We start from the raw sequence: 20506 nt of genomic DNA, 5'->3' as shown, positions 1-20506 counted from the left end.
ACACAAGCGGCAACCCCTGTTTGAGAAACACTGATCTAGGACTTGTTTAGACTTAACATGCTGTACACTTGTCTACACTTAAAAAGCACAGTTGTAGCACTTCCTGTCGGTGTAAATAATCCATCTCCCTGTGAAGCAGTAGCTATGTTCCTCAACCTAGCACTGTCTATAGGTTAATGTTAGGTTACCTTAACTATGCTGATCCAGGGCGTGAATTTTTCACAGACCTGAGCAATGTAGTTAAGCTAATTCAATTTTCTAGTGTAGATTAGGCCTTACATAGATTGGAAAAAACATGCCATACCATTGTTTGGTGCAGTGATTTCTGGGAAGTGATGGGTGCTCCTTCGTCCTCACTGAAAGGTTGGCTGTGAGTGTTTCCCACACTCTCAACATATTTCAATAGCACATATAGCAATACTTCATAACTTCACATATACTCCAACAGGATATTATTGTTCATCAAATGAAGACTTTTAAAAATTATATGACAGTAGTGAATATGAGAGTTCCATGGTGTTACTTTGAGGAACAGTGTCACAATCATGTTTTGCCAAGCAGGACTGCAGCTCTTGGCAGTGTGCAGAACATAGTGGATAGATTTTCAGCAATGTGGTTTCTGAACTTCGGTGGGGTGATAGATGGCTTACACAACCCTATTTTGGCACCAGCCCACCTTGCCAGAGTACATCAGCAGAAAGAGCTAGTTTTCTATGGCCATGCAAGCATTGGTGGATCACCAATATGAATGTTTGCTGGTGAAGGAATGTGCATGATGCCTGCATTTTGATGAACACAAGACGGTTCAGAAAACTGCAAGCAGGGACTTTCTTTCCCAACCAGTGGATTGCCATTGATGATATTTAAATGATAATAGTGATCTTGAAGGCCTCAGAATATCCCTGGCTCATGCTGCCATACACCTGACACCGAACAGCCCAAAGGAAAGTTTCAACTGCCAGCTCAACAGGTGCAGAATGACAACTGAATGTGCGGTTCATAGAGTGAAGCGGTTTTGATCTCAGTGATAGCCAAATGGTTATAGCTCCCTATTGTGTGAGGCAAAGAGAGGAAAAGTTGCTGTCAGCTTAAAGATGGAGGTGCTGTTTGCTGAATTTCAGCAACCAAGCACCAGGGCCATAGAAGACACAATGTGGATGTTGATAAATTATATGGTCGGTTGCTTGACCACATATTGGTTTGTTATGAAACATTCAAGAGTCAAAATAATCAATATCAGTCAGATTTATTGCTAAAAGCTGATGATAATATAGCACAGAAGAAAGATTTCAGTATATCACAAGTCTCCAGGAAGCCATCTTGTGCAGCATTATACATTCACCTAACATAGAAAGTATGCTCCCAAGTTATTCATATCAGCCAGGAGTATTTAGGGTATGAATTCTAAGTTACAAAACTCTTTATATGTCACTAAAACCTAACCCATGAGGCCATCCCAGTTGTTCTGTATCTTTCCTTACCTTTGTTTTGATTCCTAGCATTCCAGGTACTGGTCTGCAAGGTGCTTCGTAGCTTGAACTAAGATCTTAGAACAAATGTTTTGATTTTGAAATGTTTCCTATCTGCTTATGCCAAACGCTGAGTTGTACTATTGCAGGCTATTTTGGGATGTCGCTTAGCATGAATGAATGATATGAATATAGGCCGGGTCAGTTCTTGTATCTGCCAGGCATTCATATAATGTGGTATATGCTTACCTAAAATAAGTGATTGCTAACATGGAGCTATGCAGTTACAGGAGGCTTTGAAAGAGTATTTTAATAGTCAGCCACATTAATGGACTGTGTTTGACTGACTGCGCCCTGGTCCTGAAGATTATTGGCTTTTAGGAATTGTGTAGTGCCTGCTATATATTTATATTTATAACACTGCATGTCTTTTTAATGAATCTATGAATTATGTGGCGCTTGCTGTACATTACACATGACTAAGTGTTTTCTTGAACCTATAAGTTCTGTGGTACTGTACACTTACAAGTCCTGGGTGCTTTAGGTACTGCTATGAATTCAGCAGTTGGAGGATTGTTACTGTTAATATAGGTAACACAGTGTCTACACTAGCACTGGATTGAACTGTTAGGTTAATCATAATTCAATGTTTTTTGAGGGTGGTTTTACTGTGTTCTTAATGGGGTGCTTATGTAGGTCAGAGACAAATCTGAGCTACACACACACAAATAAGCTGACAAAAGTTGCCTTGCATTGACCTATCTTTGTAATATAGACCTGGCCTAAAACCACCATCTTGAATATCACCAAGAAATCTCATAGGTAGCCACTGAAGATCATGAATCAACAGTTTACAGTACATGCATTTTATTTGTATTTGTATCATAATTGGTTTCCAATGTACTAAAAGTAGAATAAGTAGTACATTTTAATATGGGGAAAGAATTAACATTAAGAAAGGAGAATTATTCACCCTCTGATCTATTTACCTTCTCTTGAGTCTTCGCTGGGATGTGTGAGAATTATAGTATGTATTCACTGTATAGATTCAGAAAATGTTGCCTTGGAAAATTGAAAATATTTAGTTCATCATGAGTAAATTTCCCCGTATTCTCCTGTTTTTAAAAGTGTTTGTTTATAGGTGTATGCGGGATGCAGTTTTGCTTTTCTCCTTCATTAGTATTAATATTTGACAGCCAGAACTTTTCACTCAGTAGTATGACATTATGGGAAGAAGATAATAATTTCTTACAATGGTATCATGCCTTTCATTCAGAGGATTCCATAGTGTTTAAAAAACTATACACTGTACAGTGGGACCAATATTTACAAAATTGGTGCCTTATGTTAAGCACTAAAATTGATGTTTAGACACTCAAGCACCTTTAAAAATCTTAGCCTTAAATATGTGGTTTAATTTTCAGTTGTGTTGAACAGCTGCAGCTCCTGTTGACCTAAATGAAAACAACGGGTACTCAGCACCTTTGAAAGTGAGGGCATACTTATTTACATGCTGAAATTGGTCTATAATTACTTTATTCACCACTGAATGGTAGGGTAGACTATACATGTAAAAGGGCTACATCTGAAGCTCACTGAAGTTAATTAAAAGACTCCCCATTGGTTTCAGTGTGTTTTGTATAAGGTCCTAATAGCACACAACACTGCTCCACACATGTTTGGGGCAGGAGAATCTCAGATTCCACCTTGGGAGGAATGGAGAAAATGAGCATTTTTATCAAAAGTTATGATACTCAAACAACTTTAACTGTATCCTGCAGTGACACCCGTCAATAACCATACATTTGTTAATGCATTTTAGTGTATGTGGCCCCAGATTAGATTAAACTGGTTATTAAATACACATTATATTTCACCTTGTTATTCTTCATAACAGAAAGTCTTCAGCTTCTGCTGAAAAAGAAAAAGTTCTACAGAGAATCCACTTTTAAAATGGTTGCCATCTCCCATTGTCCCTAACAGGCCAGAAACTACAAGCTGCCCTCAGCTGGTTATTTTGAGGGGGGAAAAAGGGCATCCATCTCTGCCATCTTCCCTGGCTTCATTTTCATTGTGAATAATGGGAGGTGGTGGCCATTCTGAAAGAAAAAAGTATTTGTTTCTCTGAAGGACAAGAGTTTGTACACCAACCTGTGCTGAAGGATAACTTTAGTTGTGACAAATAGTGGCTTAAATGATCATTTATCCTAAATATTTTTTTTCCAAAGGTGACCCTTTTGCACTAGATCTACTCAACAGGAGGGAATGGGGAAATAGGGAATGTGGATGTGCAGGCAGGAAAGAGAGGGAATTTGGCTTGCACTTGTTGCACAGAGAAACAGAGATGGTGCAGGAGGAAGGCAAAACTGGGGTGTGTAGTGGAAGACGTTTGAGGAGAACAGGAGGGAGAGAGAATTTCGGCTGTGGATTCCAGTCACTTTGCATTGCTCTGGCAAAAAAGAAACAACTGTTTTTGTGGCTCTTAGTTAAAGGGCACTGTCATAACTTAGTCCCAGATTTGGACCTTAGCGTCCAAAATATGGGGGTTAGCATGAAAACCTCCAAGCTTAGTTACCAGCTTGGACCTGGTAAAGCTGCCACCACCCAAAAAATTAGAGTGTTTTGGGGCACTCTGCTCCCCCAAAAAACCTTCCCTGGGGACCCCAAGACCCAAATCCCTTGAGTCTTACAACAAAGGGAAATAAACCTTTTCCCTTCCCCCCTCCAGGTGTTCCTGGAGAGATACACAGAAGCAAGCTCTGTGAATCTAAACAGAGGGATTCCACCTTCTCTATTTCCAGTCCTGGAAACAGAAGTACTTCCCTCTTCACCCAGAGGGTATGCAAAGTCAGGCTAGTAAATCTAACACACACAGATTTCCGCCTGACTTCTTCCTCCCACCAATTCCCTGGTGAGTACAGACTCAATTCCCTGGAGTTCCCCACTAAAGAAAAACTCCAACAGGTCTTAAAAAGAAAACTTTATATAAAAAGAAAGAAAAAATACAAAAAAATGGTCTCTCTGTATTAAGGTGACAAATACAGGATCAATTGCTTAAAAGAAATATGAATAAACAGCCTTATTCAAAAAGAATACAATTTAAAGCACTCCAGCAACTACACACAGGTAAATACAAAAAACCAAACCTATCTTTTTGGTACTTACAACTGGGAAACAGGAGATTAGAAAGGCAGGAAACAGAAATCTTCTCATAGCCGAGAGAGAGACAGACACAAGACCAAGAACAAAGGACCCACACACAAACTTCCCTCCACCCAGATTTGAAAAAGTCTTGTTTCGTGATTGGTCCTCTGGTCAGGTGTTTCAGATTACTTCTTTCCAGGTGTAAGAGACATTAACCCTTAGCTATCTGTTTATGACAGGCACCCTTCAAGATATTTAGCACCTGGTGTGAGACTTTTTTGTTGCAATTATCTTAGTAACAAAGATGCTTCAGACTTCCCATATAACTTAAACTCACTGAAGTCCTGTGTGTAGGTTACATCCAAAGACTTTTTTTGGTAGGATTAATTCTTAAACTAATCAGAGATTTTGCTAAAAAAAAAATTCTGTACTCAGTGAATATGTGCTATAATTTTGGGGAGGAAACACTATATAGTTATGCATCATAAAAGTTTGAATTCCAGTTTTAAGTGTAAAATTCAACCAAAATATGGAGCCGAAAACTGACATCTCCATAATTCCCCAAAATTTTGTTTGACATATATATGTGTAGCAATATTGTGTCTTTCAGATACCGACAACATTGCTACTTTTTAGAAATTTCTTAGCACTGGCTGACTAGTTAAAATAAGTTTTTATTTTCTCGCTATCTTTGCTGGTACTCTTACATTTCAGCTATTTTAACACCGGCTGTCTCTCTCACACTTACGCACCTCTTCGCTGGGAGAATATTCAAAATGAAAAACTGCTTTGATAGCAAATGTTTGTTTTTTGCAAATATTGTTATGGATATCCTGAAGATCTGTTAGCAGCAGATTTTATTCTTTTCTGTAGGAAGCCTAGGTATGGCTCATTCTCTGTATTCATAATATGTTAATTCTGGCTGCTGTTTGCCAGATTTTTCTGTTCTGCAAATGGAAAAATTTAAATAGTAACAAAGCGTCTAGGCAGAAAGTGAATAATATTGTATCCAATTGCAATTGAAAGGAAAATTAGGTAGAATGTAAGGACACTGGGGTTAGCATCAGTACTCTTGCAAAAAGTGTCATGAGCTCTATGATGAATGACAGTGGTCTGGACCTTGGTTTTTATGTCTAATCAAGAAGACAAAACCTCTAGCAGTATAGTGCCCCCAGACACTAGACTGAGGCATTTGTTCAATATTGAGGCAATGGGACGATTGCCACCTACTGAGTCACCACTGCCATTTCTTGCAGCACCTAAATATCTCCTATCCAAGGGTAATCTTGCTTCAGTGGTGAATCCTGATGAAAACACAGTCTGGCTTGGAAAAGCTGAAATATTAGCACTGCATTTGCTAAGATCTTGGACTACTTTTAGAGAGCACTGTTATGAACCTGTGTGTGTTTAATAAAATGCTTGAACTGTCTGCATAAAGTAATCTATAATTTCATTGTAAAAATAATGGTGCTGGATGCTCAATGTATGCATTGCATCCCGTGATCTGTCACGCATACTCTGAGCATGCTGGCAGAATTAATATTTTTTTTTCATGTCAAAGAATGTGTTTCCTGGTTTGTCAGACACTCAGGCAAATGCTCCCTGGCAGACAGTAGAATTGTTCCTTTGAGAAGTGAAAGTTCAGCAAATAGAGGCAAGGGCTCTCTCATGGTTTTGAGCTGCTCACAATTCTTATTGTATGGATGCTTTTCCTTGTCATGCGGTTAGAAAGAAAACATTCATAGTTCATGTGTCTGTGAGGAGTGAAGTCTGAAACCAGCTCTTCTCTAGCAATTATATAATGGCACTGAAGTAATGTCCTGAGATACCATTGGTGTGTCAAAGTAACTTTAAATAAATTCACAATTCACTTCTGTTACTTCTGTTCATTTAACTAGGGTTAGTAAAGGAAGGATTTAGCTCAGGATGTATTTACATCTCTGAAAGGAAAAAAGGTCTGGCAATATTCATCATGCACAACCTGATTACACATACTTCCTCCTATGATGGGTAATTGGCTTTCCTGAAGTCACCATGAATTAGCATATTTGATGTTTAAATAAATATATTGCAGGAATTTCTTTTTAATAAATGTACTTCTTGTTACCTCGTTATGATATCCAGACTATTCATAGTAACCTACAGATGATGATAAATTGTGAAGATTACAAACTAGCATTAGGCTCATGAACACCTTAGCTCTGTCAAGGTGGGTCAAGTAGCCACCACATCCACTGCATTGATGGAAGTTTATTTTAATCTTGTATTGTATTAATGTGAGCTTTTTATGTAACTGAACAGCATAACTGTCAAATAAAAGGCATGGGATGAGGTTTGGGAGACTGCTAGTGAAAGTGGTCCATGAATGGACCTCTCTGTTTGGAGGTTAGTCACAACATAAAAAAAATTAAGAACCACTCTGTTAATTCAAATAAATGCCTATTTTGCACCATGTCACTGAAGGAAACGACAATAAGTATAAAACTTGCAATGCAGCTAAAGTAGAATGCATCTCTAAAACATATAAAAAGCACAGGGCTGAAACCGGACAAAGCCTTCCATCATTCTCACCTTCCAGTTTATTCCCAAGGAGATTGTTGTGTGAGTTACTGAAAGATGCTTTTCTATACTAAAAAGGACTTCTGTTACCAGTTCCTTAGTTTATTGTTGACTCATTCAAATGGCACCCAATAGAGCAACAGCATTTTTATTTGGAAAGACATTCCGGGGCTTAACTGTTTTGGCAGTATAACTTTCCTCTGGCTTTGGGAGCGCTCCCACCCACCTCCCCATCTTTTTACCATGCAAATATGCCCAGTGAGGGATTCAGTTGGAAATTACCATGAGAATGAACCCCTGAAAGCAAGAGCTTTAGGTATGCCCCAGCATACACATTCACACACGCTGGAGTAAAAAGCTTTCTGGGAATTGCTAAGCATGCAAAGTGACTACTTTAATCTTACTTCTTGCATTAATGTTTTCAAGATGAACATGCATTCCTAAAAGTATTTGAGATACTGCTTGTTTGAAGCCATCTTTGTGTTTTCTAGCTGATATAATCTTGTCGGATACAAAGTTGAAACTTTCCCACACATAAATTTAATGAAATTTGACTCTAATATTCACTCCTTTTAGTTCCTTCTTCCTGCCAGTATGAACTACTATAGGCTGATTTCCAGCATGTAATATTTTTTTATTTCTTGAGTATGGGTATTATTAATGTTAAAAAAAAAAAGGCTCCCTCATGCACTATTTTTTCTCCCAGTCTATTTCATTTTTTAGTCCAATTTTCTAAGGCTTTCTGACTAATCCAATCCCCTTTGAGCCAATGTAATTTAATACTATTTGTTTTTGGTGTATTCAATTCCACCTGCTCTCTGGCATCCTGGTTATGTTTTCCTGCGTATCATTAGTAAAGATAAGATTTTGTCACAGAGGTCATGTATTCTGTGACTTTCAAATACCTCTGTGACATTTTTTGCTTTGGTTTCAGATGCAACATTTTTATTAGTCATATGAAAAAGGGGTACCAAAATGAACAAAGACTTGATGGATCAGAACCATGGTGATTGGCTGATTTGGGCATTGGCATTGGCGGCAGCAGTAAAGGAGCCCCGGAAAGAGGTCTGGTGAAAACGCAGAACTGAATGATCGAGTTGTTTGGGTGGAGCAATATTGATTAGAGGAGACAAACTAAACAACTTAGTTAGGGACAGAATTAATTTTGCTTGGAAAGGAGTAGGGAAAATCATAGTTGACATGAGTGACTGAATTGAGTGGGGAAGGCAGATTGATATCATTGTGGAGACAGAATTGATTAATATATTTGGGGACCAGACTTGGCTTGTTTGGGATAGTAGAATTTATTTTATTGTAGAGGAATAGAATTGATGGATTTATTTAGCAGTAAAGAATTGATAGGATGAGGGATGAAATTCACTGGGCAACCATTTATTTAAAGAAGTGGAGGAAACCACTTCCTGGAGAGGGAGAACTGATTCATTTGATGGATAGGGAAGGAAGATGTTTCAACTGACAGGAATGAATGTGAGCTTGGGAACATGGCTTTATTGGACCTGGCAGTGTAGGTTTTCTTCATGTGGGGTAGTAAAGTTGAGTCTTTGGACAAGGAGTTGTCTGGGGAGTTTTTTAAGTCATGCCCTTTATTACTCTTCCTCCAGACGATGAAGATAGTAAAGGAGCAAGCTGTGTTTCATGACTAGTGAAGACACTAAATTCTGCCTATCCATAGGCCCAAACTGGATATTTTGGAGAGAATATTGTGCATTACATCAAGTAGTCATAGCCTGTGTCCTAATGTTGGTGCATCAGCAGCATCTCTTACATCATGGAAAGTGGCTAAAGAAAACAGGGATGTATCTACACTGAGAATTTTAGGCAATTCTCTAATTGTTGTTCTAGCACTCGGCCAGCTCCACTGGGAGAATGCTAATGCAAAAAACTCCTGTGGTGGGAAAATGGCCTAAAATTCTTAGTGGATGACTTAACATTACAGGTATAACCTATACGCCAAAGCATTCTGAGGTCATATCCTGTGGAACAAGCTTGGAAATTTAGTCATCTCCTAAAGCAAGGACAAGAATTTAGAAAGAGTGATCCCTGCAGCTAGTCATAAGCATGAACATCAGCTAGGTAGATAAAGCTGTGGTGGAGTGAGAATAGACCACCAGGTTACCAGATGAGAGAAAAAGTATGAGGATTCTGATTGACTGTACTGTCAAGCCTTCACTTACAGGATGATGTTCATTGCCTGTTATCATAACCTTAGTCCCAGATCTGGACCTTAGCGTCCAAAATATGGGGGTTAGCATGAAAACCTCCAAGCTTAATTACCAGCTTGGACCTGGTACTTGCTGCCACCACCCAAAAAATTAGAGTGTTTTGGGGCACTCTGGTCCCCCTGAAAAACCTTCCCTGGGGACCCCACGACCCAAATCCCTTGAGTCTCACAACAAAGGGAAATAATCCTTTTTCGCTTCCCCCCTCCAGGTGCTCCTGGAGAGATACACAGACACAAGCTCTGTGAATCCAAACAGAGTGACTCTTCCTCTCCGTTTCCAGTCCTGGAAACAAAAGCACTTTCCTCTTCACCCAGAGGAAATGCAAAATCAGGCTAGCAAATTCAACACACACAGATCTCCCCTGATTTCTTCCTCCCACCAATTCCCTGGTGAGTACAGACTCAATTTCCCTGAAGTAAAGAAAACTCCAACAGGTCTTAAAAGAAAGCTTTATATAAAAAAGAAAGAAAAAATACAAATGGTCTCTCTGTATAAAGATGATACAATACAGGGCAATTTCTTAAAAGAATATTGAATAAATAGCCTTATTCAAAAAGAATACAAATCAAAGCACTCCAGCACTTATATTCATGAAAATACCAAAGAAAAGAAACCATATAACTTACTATCTGATCTCTTTGTCCTTACACTTAGAAACAGAAGATTAGAAAACAGAACTACTTCTCCAAAGCTCAGAGAAAGCAGGCAGCCAGAAAACAAAGACCTCAGACATACAATTCCCTCCACCCAAAGTTGAAAAAATCAGGTTTCCTGATTGGTCCTCTGGTCAGGTGCTCCAGGTGAAAGAGACATTAACCCTTAGCTATCTGTTTATGACACCTGTCTATTTATTCTCCCTTTAATTTCCATTACCGTCTAGCAATCTCTATACTGGACTTTTGTGACAGCTCATTGGATTTGATATTATAAACCAGGGAAGCCAAAAAGTGCCCTGCCAGCTCCATTAAATCACTGTCCCTCCCTAGAGGAACTGAGGCCAGCTACAATCCGCTTCTTTTTATGTTAATTAGGTATAACCACAAGGTTGCCAACGCAGTTTTCAGAAGGCCGAAGTTTGGATGGTCTTGATGTAAGCCTTTCTTCTGCCTCTCTCATGTAAACTTTAGCACACTTTCAACCATGTGTGTATAGTTCCTTTGTTGCTGTTGCTAAAATCACTAGTGTAATGTTCAGTTTGAAAACTTTCCATTAAAAACACTTAAGCAACTTGGTTCAACCTATTGGGACTGATTCTCAAAATTTGGATCCAGTTCTGGATTTCAACATTCCCCTATACTCCCAAAAGCATCCAGGCCTGATCCGGGGCTTTGGGTCAGTCTGTTATAAAAGTCAGCTTTGGATCTGGGTTCAGATTCTAAACTCTGCCAAAAATCTGGGCATGTGTGGATCCAGCTTTTTGGTTCAGGCCCATATTTAATTTTGATCATTACTGGGTTAAATAGGAAACATTTAGTTGCTAATTGCCAGTGGACATAAATGGTTTTGAGCAAAGCCACAGATATATCACACATAATTTTTGTTTTAAAGTGGGCCTATGAAACTTCATGCTTCAGGGCATAAACCAACCACCAACTGAAAGGGATTAGGAAGTAACTTCCTCTAACGCAGATTATTCAGTTACAATGTTTCTTCCAGTGTTCTCTGACATAGCTGGTGTGACAGGGCAATTTCCTGCAATATCTTGAAAGACCTTATTGTATTAAATGTATTATTATTGTCAGCTGGGATTGTATGTAACCTCTCTAAGGGGAAGAAGCCTCAGACATAAGACCTGGAAGTTCAGAAGACTATATTGAAAAGGTAGTAGACAAGTATGGACTTTTGGGACAATAAGTGTTAAGTGGATTTTCTGGGGAATCCCTAGGGAGAGGTTAATGCAAATTACCCACTTCATTATGCAAAAACCCAGCCTTTTGAAGCTATGCCCTGAGGAGAGGGTGATTGTCTGCTGATTACCTGATACAGAAGGCCAACATCAAAGGCCTGGGCTGTATAAAGAAATGTTTGATCTGCCCAGTCTCTGTTCTGGTTCGGTATCTGAGTCAGTTATGAACTTGTAACAGCAGGGAAAATCCAGCTGTGGGTTTTGAAGGATTGACATCTACCAGAGCCTGGGGTTGGCATTGGGTTGATCTCTGGTAAGCTTATTAGCATGTGTGCAGGCTCTTTTATTGTTTTTTAAATATATTTTCTCTCTAATGCTTTCCCTTTAAGAATAAACATGCTTGTTTAGAAAGAGCTGTGTGGAAACTTGTAATTGTCAGTAATTCCACTGTTCATAGTCTTTGGGAAGAAAGCAAAGAGTAGGCATTGGCTTGTTTAGGCAGTCTGGCTTGCTGGAAATATCACAGTGTAAATAAGGGTGCACTGCAGCCATAATACCCCGGGCAAAGATCAGCATTTCCCTCCTGACCAAGAGAGATGACAACCGGGAGCTGGAAACTGTTAAGTGTGAGCTCTTAATGGACCATAAAGGGGGAATACAGGTTCAGTTACCCTGAACTGTGACAACTGGTATTGGCCACTAATGGAGACAGGATACTGGACAAGATGGACACTGTATATCAGTTTTTGTTCTTTTGTGTATTAGCATTTTGGCTGCAGGTCATGGGGTGCACTTATATTTGCCCATAATAATAAAAATAAAGAAACATAAAGTTTTTAATTGGAAAATTAATTTGTAACATTTGCTGCCAAGTCCCATAGCTAATAAATAAGCACAAGAAACAAAACATCCTGATTAATGGAAACTCATGCTAAAAAATATCATTGGAATGATACTTCAGCAATGACATCTTCTGCAGTAATATATCCAAGGTCATATATTGTGTTCTTAGCTCTCACATGGTATTAGAAAATGCTCATTTTCTCAGTCAAATCTGAACTGTGGCTGCGGTCACTTCATTTTGATGTTTTTTCATAAAATGTGCATCTTTAAAATGGGTCCAACTGCTGGTTTGAACATTAGCAAAAGTTCTGATTGACTTAAAGGGAAGCGTTCATGGCTGAAACGATATACAAGCAATGAATTATTTTTTGTTTGATAACAACATGTGCTAGATTTTGCACATACATTCCAATATCACAAAATTATATAGGGCCAAAGAAAATTCAACTAACAACAAATGGGAAAAAAGGTACGCTGGTGAGTATTTGATGGTTGCTTTAAAGGACTTTCCATTTGTGTCACTGGAGTTTATTTTAGGTAAATAAACCTGAGGACAGGGGAAGCATGAGATTTGATTAACCTTATTATCTTAGCCTACATACCCAAAAATGTTATTAAATGTCATCCAGCTGTTTTTTAAAAATCTACCCTGGTGTCTATTGGTGACCTCTTGTACCAATGAATCCCATAGTTTAACGATGTGACCTGATTCCTGATCTTTCTTTGGGGCACTAAGCTCCAAAATCTTAATGCCTTTACCCAGAAATGAGTAACCTGACTCTCTATAATGGTTGTCCTGCCTTCCCTTCCCAACAGCCCAACCCATCGGGATTAAAACCATGCCTATGGCTGCTCTTTCCCACCTCCATCTTCCCCAATCCTTAGCAGCTCAGTCAGACCACTCTGAGCCGTCTCTCCCAGATGCCTATCTCCTTTCACTTCAGGAATGTTAGCTTGTCTGATTTTAACTTGTTCCATAGAGAGACGCTTTGTGTAATCACAATTTACTTTAAGCAGAGCTTATTTTAGAAGAACAGCTCCAAAATGTTTCTCTCCATCACTGGGGAAAGATTAACTTTCATAATATTATGTGAAATACTCCAACAGAATAATGTGGTACTTTGTAAAAGATCATATTTTTGCTAATTAAAATTAAGCTTATAGTTCTTTTGTGCTCCATAACAATAAGAAATAAGGCTAGAATCTAAGTAAATGAATTGTGATTTACTAGTTTATTAAACCATAAGGAGCAATGTAGTCCAGAGACACTTTTTTAAAATTATATTTTATATTATCGTTGAATGGTTTTACTTGACACCACAGTTAAGGAAGCCTGAGTTAAGAACATGTTTAACTCTTAAGATACTACCTAGTCCTAATGTGAAATCTGAATCTTAGAGTCTGACTACTTCTAGGCTATTATGGGATTGTCTATGTGGAAATGTAGTGAGAGGAGGGGAAAGAGGTCAGGCAGGGAGTAAGTGAGAGACTTTTTGTATATGTGATTGTATTGGGTGGAAAGTGACTAGGGTTCACGTTCAAGAAAGGTGAGGGAGTTGGAAGAGGAAGGAACAATAAGAGAGGATGATGGTGGGGGAGAAGAAGAAAAGAGATTTGGAGTATTAATAACTTGCCTCAAATCCTTTTTCCCTTAAAATATAAAAGGAGAAATGTACCCTTTGTTAGTATGTTAGGGGATGGGGTAGAATGACTAACATATCTCAGTTAAGGGTGCCTCTGTTTTTCCCTTGACTTTTCTTTCCCTTTATTTATTTATTTATTTATTGCATTACAGTAGCATCTAGATCAGGGGTCGGCAATCTCTGGCACACGGCTCGCCAGGGTAAGCAGGTCCAGCCGATCATGGCTCCCACTGACCATGGTTCGCCATCCCAGGCCAATAAGGGTGGCAGGAAGCCGTGGCCAGCACATCTCTCGGCCCGCGCCGCTTCCCACAGCCCCCATTGGCCTTGGACAGCAAACTGCAGCTACTGGGAGCCACGATCAGCCGAACCTGCCAAAGCGGCAGGTAAACAAACTGGCCCCGGGCTGCCAGGTTGCTTACCCTGATGAACCACGTGCCAGAGGTTGTCGACCCCTGATCTAGAGGCCTCAAAGTTAGATTGGGTCCCCATTTTACTAATGGCCATATAAACACTGTGACAGAGTTTGGAAGAGCTTACAATTTAAAACCTTCATCCTGCAATGTAGTGTTTGGGCAGATGGTGCAGGTGCACTAGAGACCCACTGACTTCGATAGGGCTCCATGTGGGTGCAGCAGTTCTGCCATTCATTGTACATTCCCCATCTGAGGCTTAAATATCAAGGTGAACAAAGAGTGAGAGGGGAAATGGCGACATGGGGTGAAGCAACTTGTCTAAGGTCACACAGTAGGGCAGTGGGAGAGCTGAGAATATAACCCAGATGTCCTAAGATCAAATCAAATGGCCCACTCACCCTTTAAAAACATCTGGAAAACTAAATGTTAAAAGATTGTTTTAATTCATCATTAAATGGTGAGAAACAAATACACAAGGATGGAAAATTCAAAACTTGAAGGATTCTGACTCATCATCAACTCAACCACATGGTAATTTCCAGTGATCGCTCTTAAAATAATAATAAAAAGCCTTAATAATCTAGTGCTTTGTTATTGAATGTATACCACAAAATATAGAACAGTGCAAGGCTGCCAAGTTGATAGGTAAATCAATGAATTGAAGATAGGTAAATCGATTTTGAAAATTTATTGTATGCAATACTAGCCTATGACCTGCTGTCACTATGACCTGCTGTCACAAGCACTGGTCGGTAAACACTGCTAGTACTTTGGTCAAGGAGAGCAACGTGGAATGTAGACATCAGCAGCTAAATAAACCTATGTACTCACGACCCCTGATTCAGGAAACACATGTTCCGACCAGTATGGTCTGATATGACGTATAAAATGCTATAAACATACAATGTAAAGCTTGTCTCGGTGTGCCCTTCCTCTGGTATTAGTTGAGGGGGACACCCGCTCAGCTGATCGCTCAATAAAACAGTAAAGCTCTCTGTGTCTCTCTTTGGAGTAATTGGCTAGCTCCAGGGAGAACGAGCCTAATCTGGCTAACAAATTGGCGACCGCGGCAGGACTTTCCCTGTAGAGGGCACTGACGCTATCGGTGGCTAGTAGGTTGGTACCGAGAAAAGTGGCCACCCCGAGCTGATTGTGCGGCTCGCGTTCTCGGACCACCACGGCCAACCGGGGCAGCGGTGTCCTCTCTTGAGTAAGTCCCAAAAGGACACAAGAGCACTGAGTTTTTGGTTCCTCAACGTCTCCAAGCCGGACGCGGCCACTCTGGGTGGTAAGTGCGTTTCCCTCCAAAGGGTTGAGGACTAACGCCCCGAAGTGTGGGTTGGACGACGGAAATTGCGACGAGAAGGTATACTACTAGTAGCATTGTTATAGTTTTGTGAATAATTTGAGTAGTATTAGTTTATGGGTTGTTTAACACAACTCTTAGCTCTTTTACTCCTACTCGCGCTTTTCTTCCTTCTCCTTATTGTGTATTGGAAGTTCAACTCGTGTATAAGCATTTGGTGTTTCTGTGTGGAAGGTGAGTGAGTGCTACTAGTTATATCTGGGACTAAGCTGACTCCAGCCGCCCCAAGACTCCTGCAAGGGGAAACCCGATGACCAGGATATCTTGATTGCAAGGGGGGTCAGCCGAACCTCAGTGAATATCTGTTGTGAATCTGTATGTACATAGCATTTGAGTCTTAAGTATGGGGTCTATGGGGTCCACTCAAAGTTCTTATTCTGGAACACCCGTAGGATGCATGTTAGATAACTGGACAGCGTTTAGACGCCAGGCAGATTATGGGATGGTATTATGTAAAGAAGATCTGATAAAATTTTGCACGGTAGAATGGCTGACATTTAAGATAGACTGGCCAGATGGTGGTACATTAAAATTAGACACTGTACAGGCTGTGCATGGCATTGTGACCCGAGATGGGCATTGGGACCAGTATCCGTACATAGACATTTGGCAGGATCTGGTAGCCAATCCCCCTCCCTGGTTACAAAAATGTAGGCAGAAGACCCTTAAGATTTTGTTGGCCCGAGCCCCGGTTAAGAAACCCAATACCCCCGTTAAAAGGCCATGCCCTCCCCTGTAATCCCACAACCTCCAGAATATGTGGTTCTTCCTCCTCCCTTGTACCCAAAACTTTCTCACCTGCAGGAAGGGGAGGGCACTAGCACCACTTTTGTGTCTGCAGGGGACAAAGAGGATAAAAGCGTAGAACAGGACTCTACCCGGATTTCCCCTGACTCCACACAGAAAGAGCCCATACATACTTATGAATTAAGAAGTAAGGACCAAGGTGGCTCGGCATATCTAATGCCCCTACGTGAAACTTTAGGAGAAGATGGTAAAATGACCATGGTATATATCCCATTTACTACAAGTGACTTATATAATTGGAAACAACAAAATCCGTCTTTCTCAGACGATCCGGCCCCCCTTATAATAGTCTTTGAAATGCTGATAACAGCTCATAACCCCACATGGACTGATATGCAAATAGCTTTGAGAACATTATTGACAGCAGAGGAAAGGCGAATGGTTGTGGCAAAAGCTCGTGAGTGGGTCGCAGAGACGGACCAGTCAGCCTCAGTGGCTGATCGAGTGCCCGAGTGCGACCCTAAGTGGTCATATACCGAAGTAGGACGAGCCGAACATGCTCGATATGCCGCCACTATAGTGCAGGGTATGAAACGTTGCATTCGAAAAAACCCCAATTGGGCTAAACTATATAATATCAGACAAGAGAGAAATGAGAATCCAGCTGCCTTTTATGAGAGACTTTGTGATACTTGTAAAAGATACACAGACCTGAACCCAGAGGATGAAAATGGGAAACGTGTGTTAATTCCTCTCTTCATTGGTCAATCCTATGAAGATATTAGAAAGAAATTGCAAAACTTAGAGGGAGCATCCGGAAAGAATATAGAGGAGCTGTTACAAATTGCTCTAAAGGTGTATGATAGACGGGAAGATGAAGAACGTAAGAAGGGAGCTCGGACCCCAGCAATGGCTGTAAGAAAGGGAAACGAAGGCGTTGGGTATGTTGGGGAAAGAGGTAGGAAGCGACTTCCCCGCTTAGGGCGCAATCAGTGTGCCATCTGTAGAGAGGAGGGACATTGGAAAAATGAATGTCCTAAAAGATGATTTATGGAAAAGGGACGTAAGAATGAGGCTCCAGCACTCCCAATTTTCTATAACACAGCAGATTCGGACAGTGTTTCTCCCCAATAGGGGAGCCGGGGGACCCAGCGGCCCCTCTTAGCAGCACAGGCTGCTGAGTTGGATCCCACGGTACAAATTAAGATAGGGGACCGCCAAATAGAGGCCCTAATTGACACTGGTGCTGCCCTTAGTTTACTCCCTAGTACTGAGGCCCCCCCAAAGTAAGGCTGTAGGACATGAAATAGTACAGGGAATTGAAGGACAAAAGACGGCATTAAAGAAAACACTTCCCCTTTTAGTTAAAATAGGAGACCATCAGATCTCTCATCAGTTCGTCTGTAGCCCCTCATGCCCCATCGCCTTGCTAGGACGAGATATTCTCACTAAACTGCAGGCAGAAATCTCGTTCAGCAATGGAACTATTGAAGTTAGGCTTCCAAAACAACAAACTTCGAACTATCAGATGGCCTTATTGTCTGCCAAAAATACGGAATACCAGAGTACAGAAGGGGGCCTGATACCGGGGATTAATCCTGAGGTCTGGGCAGAGAAGGGAAGTGTCCCACGGGCTCAGAATGCCTCCGCAGTATGGATACATCTTAGGGAAGGGAGCAGTCCTATCCGTGTCCGGCAATATCCTCTGAAGTTGGCTACACAAATTGGTCTAAAACCCCTAATTCTCAAATTTGTGCGATGTGGCTGGCTCAGGGAAGGCACGTCCCCATACAATACTCCAATAATAGGGGTGCCCAAACCTAACGGACAGTATCGATTGGTACAAGACCTAAGACAGGTGAACAATCAAATAGAAGCTCCCTTTCCAGTAGTTCCGAATCCCCATACTATTCTTGGTCAGATTCCCAAGACACATAGCTGGTTCTCTGTAATAGATTTAAAAGATGCCTTTTTCTCTATTCCTCTACACCCTGACTCACAAAAGCTGTTTGCATTTGAATGGGAAGATCCAGACACCCATTACAAGGCTCAGTATCTGTTGGCTGTCGTCCCACAAGGACTTACCTGTGCACCTGAGATTTTTGGCAGCCAGCTAAAAAGAGACCTTGCCCCATTCCTTGCTAAACACCCCTCATGTAACATAGTTCAGTATTGCGATGATCTGCTTTTAAGTACTGACAGCGAGACATCCTGTAAAGTGCAAACAGTAGAGCTCCTTAATTACCTCGGGTTGCAGGGGTATAAAGTATCAAAGGAAAAAGCCCAATTAGTGAAGCAACAGGTCACTTTTCTTGGATATCATCTTTCCCAAGGAAATCACAGATTGGGAAAAGAAAGAATCCAGGCCATACTCGATTGTCCCCAACCACAAAATCCCCAGGAGTTAAGGGCTTTCTTAGGATTGACCGGATTTTGTAGACTCTGGATCCCTGACTATGGGGGAAAAGCCAAACACCTATATGAATCCCTAACTAAAGAAGGTTTGCTCTATTGGAAATGGACCAGGGAGATGGAGAAAGCATTTCGAGAGCTTAAGACAGCTTTAACTCAGCCTCCTGCTTTGGCTCTTCCAGATCCTCGAAAGCCATTTACCCTGTATGTCCATGAAAGAAATGGAGTAGCAGCAGGGGTCCTGTGTCAGCGTTCAGGACCAACCTGGCAACCAATTGGTTACTACTCAAAAGTATTAGATCCTGTTGCCAGGGGATGGCCTGCCTGTTTACGAGCTGTTGCGGCAACCAGCCTCCTTGTTCAGGTCCCTGGGTGGGGACACTGAAGTTGTGGTTCCCCATGGAGTGCCTCAAATATTAGGGACAGGAGCTGGAGAGAAACATTTAAATCCCAGTCGGCACTCACGATATGAGGTAGGGCTTTTATTAGCCCCCAATCTAACTTTTAGGGCTGTTAGCTCTCTTAACCCAGCAACCTTGTTACCAGACCCTCGGATTTCCCAGGAATCCAGTCCCACTCATGACTGTGTTGAAGTTTTGCAGCAAGAAACTAAACCCCGGCCAGACCTCTCCGATGTGCCCTGGTCAAACCCTGATATCGAAGCGTATGTAGATGGGTCTAGTTACATGTTAAATGGTAAGCGGCATACTGGGGCAGCAGTGGTGGTTAAAAACAAAGGAGTATATAAGTTCAAATTGAGCCCTAACATGTCTGCTCAAGCAGCAGAATTAGTAGCCCTTATCGAAGCCCTTAGAATGGGAGCTGGAAAGGTTCTTAATTTGTATACTGATAGTCGTTATGCTTACATGGTGGTGCATGCCCACGGAACTCTGTGGAAAGAGAGAGGATTCATTACGGTTTCAGGCCAAAAGATTGCACATGGGGGTCTAACAAAACCCTCCTAGATGCCCTGATGCTTCCCCTGCGCGTCGCCGTAATCCATGTGCGTGCCCATGGGAAGACCCCTCAAGCTGAACAACGCAAATATAATCAACTAGCTGATCAAGCGGCAAAAGAAGCCGCACAAGAAGGAGCCACATGGCTCCTCTTGACACAGGATACTGAAGCCAAGGCCCCGCCTCCTCAGTACACAGCGGAGGAAATACAATATGCCCAGAGCATAGGGGCTCAACAGATCTCCTCAGGATGGTGGAAACTACCCGGAGGAGAGATCTTTGTTCCCTGACCCGTGTTGAGAGAAATTCTTATGCTCTTACACAAAGAAGGACATATGGGGTCGGGAGCAATGGTTGATTTGACCACCCGAACTCTTAAGGGACTGGGCATGCATATGGAAGCCCAGAGAATTGTTACAAATTGTCCTACTTGTCAACAAACAAATCAAAAAGGGTGTGGTCCGCCTGCCCCCATGGGCGGCCGACCATGGGCCACCTACCCTTTTCAGAAATGGCAAGTTGATTTCGCTGAAATGCCCCCATGCAGAGGCTACAAATATATACTTGTTTTTGCTGATCAACTCACTGGGTGGGTAGAGTGCTTCCTCACCAGACATTGCCAGGCCCGAGCTGTTACTAAAGCTTTACTGCAGGAAATCATTCCTTGATATCAACTCCCGGAGGTTATCGATTCGGATCAAGGAAGTCATTTCCTGTCAAAGGTAATCCAACAAATATCCCAAGATTTTGGTATACAATGGAAATTGCATACCTCATGGAGACCTCAAAGCTCTGGGCAAGTAGAAAGAATGAATCGAACTTTGAAGGAAACTCTTACTAAATTATGTATGGAGTCTGGATT

General features: G+C 41.3%; 1 long non-coding RNA gene across 1 annotated transcript; it reads left to right on the top strand.

The window, feature by feature from the left end:
• The first annotated feature begins 5035 nt into the window (after nucleotides 1-5035).
• On the top strand, nucleotides 5036-15860 carry LOC115646512. The gene is made up of 4 exons (XR_003999045.1): nucleotides 5036-5047; nucleotides 11241-11247; nucleotides 11730-11739; nucleotides 15739-15860. It is a non-coding gene; the product is annotated as an uncharacterized LOC115646512 (long non-coding RNA).
• The last annotated feature ends 4646 nt before the right edge of the window (nucleotides 15861-20506 follow it).

This window comes from Gopherus evgoodei, chromosome 1, assembly GCF_007399415.2.
Source record: "Gopherus evgoodei ecotype Sinaloan lineage chromosome 1, rGopEvg1_v1.p, whole genome shotgun sequence".
NCBI classification, from domain to species: domain Eukaryota; kingdom Metazoa; phylum Chordata; order Testudines; family Testudinidae; genus Gopherus; species Gopherus evgoodei.
The sequence above is the reverse complement of the archived record's forward strand: the minus strand, read 5'-3'. Positions and strand labels throughout refer to the sequence as shown.